Source organism: Silene latifolia, chromosome 9 (genome assembly GCF_048544455.1).
Source record: "Silene latifolia isolate original U9 population chromosome 9, ASM4854445v1, whole genome shotgun sequence".
NCBI classification, from domain to species: Eukaryota; Viridiplantae; Streptophyta; class Magnoliopsida; order Caryophyllales; family Caryophyllaceae; genus Silene; species Silene latifolia.
In genome coordinates, this window is record NC_133534.1 from 127,238,407 (window position 1) to 127,241,684 (window position 3,278).

The 3,278-nt window shown below is 39.9% G+C and overlaps 1 non-coding gene across 1 annotated transcript; it reads left to right on the forward strand.

Annotated features, from left to right (window-relative positions):
* The first annotated feature begins 2,605 nt into the window (after positions 1-2,605).
* On the forward strand, positions 2,606-2,712 carry LOC141603238 (small nucleolar RNA R71). Its single transcript, XR_012525129.1, has one exon. It is a non-coding gene; the product is annotated as a small nucleolar RNA R71 (small nucleolar RNA).
* The last annotated feature ends 566 nt before the right edge of the window (positions 2,713-3,278 follow it).

A 3,278-nucleotide genomic window follows, 5' to 3' on the forward strand; every position in this document is an offset into this window, starting at 1 on the left:
ATACATTTTATACATTTTGAATACTACCAAAATAAGAAGATTTAATCTCCTTATTTTTGGGTAGGTAGAAATACCGAAAAAGAGAGAAAATAACCTCTCTTATTTCGGTATTATGGGCCGAATTAGGGGAAAATAATATCTCCATTTTCCCTTCTCTTTTTCGGTTTAATAAGAGAAAGGTGAGATCATTTCTACCCTAATTCTAACCTAGCACACAATCATCAAAACACAAAAACAAAAACCCTAAATAATTTACAGAAATTGGGGATCGATTCTAGCAAGAACACAAAGGGCATACCTCATATCATCTTGGGTGCAACTGATAGGCGAATATCCTTGCGATATTGTTCTTAGGCTGATTTTTCTAGGACCGAAGGTTGTTTCTTCATTCTCTACCTTTTTGTTTATGTAATTTATTTTATGACCAGCATTCATCATTATAAATTCGTTATAATCCTTAATAATAAGGGAAGTATACAGATAATTTCCCACATGTTCAAGGTGTTGTTGATGTTACTCAACACCTTGAAGAAGTAGTCAAAAGCTTGTTCATTATTATGATAAAGATCCTCAATAGATCTTTGCACTTGTTGTCCTTCATGTTGGTCTTGATCGATAGCATTACCAATATAGGGATTGAAAATCCCTTCAAACTCATCGTCCCAAAGACCGCAAACTTCGTCTACTTGGTCACTAAAGATCTCTTGAGTTGATATAGACAACTCTCCCACTTTCTTGTTTTGGCCAACAAGGCCATCTTCTTCATTGCTTGACTTTGGTGAGCTTTTCAAGCTCTCTTTGTTACAATTCCCTTGCTCTTTTGATGGAGCATCATCAACTTTCTTCTTCCATTGAAATTCCGACTTCTTCCTCTCATCCTTCCGGCTATAATGATCAACCATAAAACATGGTTCATGCAAACGGGGAGCTCTCATGGTCTTGTCAAGATTGAAAGTTATGCTCTCATCTCCTACCTCTAGAGTGAGCTCTCCATGCTTCACATCTATCACTGCACCCTAGGTGTGCAAGAAAGATCTACCTAAAATTATTGGAATATTGGAGTCTTCTTCCATGTCAACAATGACAAAGTCCACCGGGATGAAAAATTTCCCAACTCTTACGGGAACATCTTCCCATATCCCTAATGGTGTCTTCGTCGATCTATCGGCCATTTGGAGTGTGATGTTGGTACATTTAAGCTCTCCCATCCCTAACCTTTTACTCACCGAGTACGGCATAACACTCACACTAGCCCCTAGATCACATAGGGCTTTGTTGATCGTGGTGTCGCCAATGGTACACGGTATTGAGAAGCTTCCCGGATCTTTAAGTTTCGGAGGTGAACTCCCTTGAAGGATTGCACTACTCACCTTAGTGAAGGCGATGGTTTCAAGCTTCCGGATCGACTTCTTTTTCGTAAGGATGTCCTTCATGTACTTTGCATAGGCCGGCACGTGATTGATTAATTCCGTAAAAGGAATCGAGACTTCCAAATTCTTCCATTTCCATAAATTTTCCAAGTTGGTCATCAAATTTGGGCTTAGCTTGACGACTTGGAAAAGGAAGTCTAATCACAATGGGTTCCTTCTCCTTGGCCTTGTCTTCACTTTTCTTTGAAACTTCTTCTTTTGTTGGTTCTCCACCCTTGGAGTTTTGCACAACTTCTTCTTTGTCACTAGCTTCCACAACTTCATCCTCAACTTGCTTCTTCGGTGCTTCATACCTCGTACCACTCCTCAAGTGAATGGCACTAACCGTTTCATGTCTCGGGGGATTACTTTGAGGTGGTAATTGCCCCTTTTATCTTTGTGAGCTTGAAGATGCTAGTTGAGTCAATTGAGTTTCCAACATTTTGGTGTGGGCTAGGATGTTGTTGATGGTGATTTCCTTTGCTTGACTATCCTTTTGCATTTGAGCGAAAAACTCTTGTTGATTCTTTTGAATTTAGAGGACCGCTTTTTGAACATCAAAACCTTGGTCATTTTGCTGATTGTCAGGAGTTTGATTTTGGTAACCTTGGTTTTGGTTGTAAAAGGGTCTTTGATTTTGGTTTCTCATGGGAGGTGGGGTGTATGTTGGTTGAGGGTTTTGAACATTTTGGCTTTTGTATGAGAGATTTGGGTGGAATTTGGTGTTTTCATTGTAATAATTGGAATAAGGGGTACCACTCTTGTATGCTTGAAAAGCATTAACTTGTTCATTTGTTCCCCTACATTCACTTTGGTCATATCCCAAAGTTCCACAATTCTCACATATCCCACTTGGGATTGATGAAGATGCCGTCATGGCATTAACATGATGCTTTGGTGATTTTGAGGCTTCTTCAAGTCTAGCCATAGCTTTTTCGAACTTCAAGTTGATGGTATCAATGTGAGCACTAAGTTGAGCACTCAATTGAGTAATAGAGTCCACTTCATGCTTTCCTCCTCTAGTAGCCTTGCGAGGCCTACTATATTGTGAATTATGGACCGCCATTTCCTCAATCTTGTTCCAAGTTTGATTATCGTCAACTTCGGTGAACATACCATTTGATCCCATGTTGAGAATGTTCCTTGAGTCTTCATAATGACCATTCCAAAATTGTTGAACTAAGAACCACTCGCTAAGTCCATGATGAGGACATGAGCGACAAATTCAATTGAACCGCTCCCAAGCTTCATACAAAGATTCTTCATCTCTTTGCTTAAAGCCCGTAATTTGAGCTCTTAGCATGTTAGTCTTTTCCGGTGGGTAGAACTTTTTGTAGAAAGCTAGAGCCAACTTCTTCCAAGAGTCAATTCCGAGAGTAGCTTTATCAAGGCTCTTCAACAATTGTTTTGCGGTGCCAATTAGAGAAAAGGGAAATAAGACCCATCGGATTTGGTCTTGAGTTACACCGGTTTGTGAAATCGCATCACAATAGTCACAAAAAGTCTCCATGTGAGAGTGAGGGTCTTCACTAGGCATCCCCCCAAATTGGCTTCTTTCGACTAATTGGATAAATGCGGATTTGGCAATAAAATTCCGGTTAAGTGTTGTGGTGTGGGAGTAACATTAGGTAGGTTCTCCTCGGTTGGTACGGAATGTGATGAAAATTTAGGCATTGTGGGTTGATTTTGTGTTGGATTTTGTGTTGGGTTCTCCTCACCTTCTCTTGCAAAAGGGTTGACGAACTCAATATCATTTGGTTGAATATCTACAACCTCACCAATACCTCTCAAAGTACCTCTATCAAGTCTTCTATTGTTTGTCAAAGTCCTTTCAATTTCGTGATCAGAGGGTAACAAGTTACCTTGTGA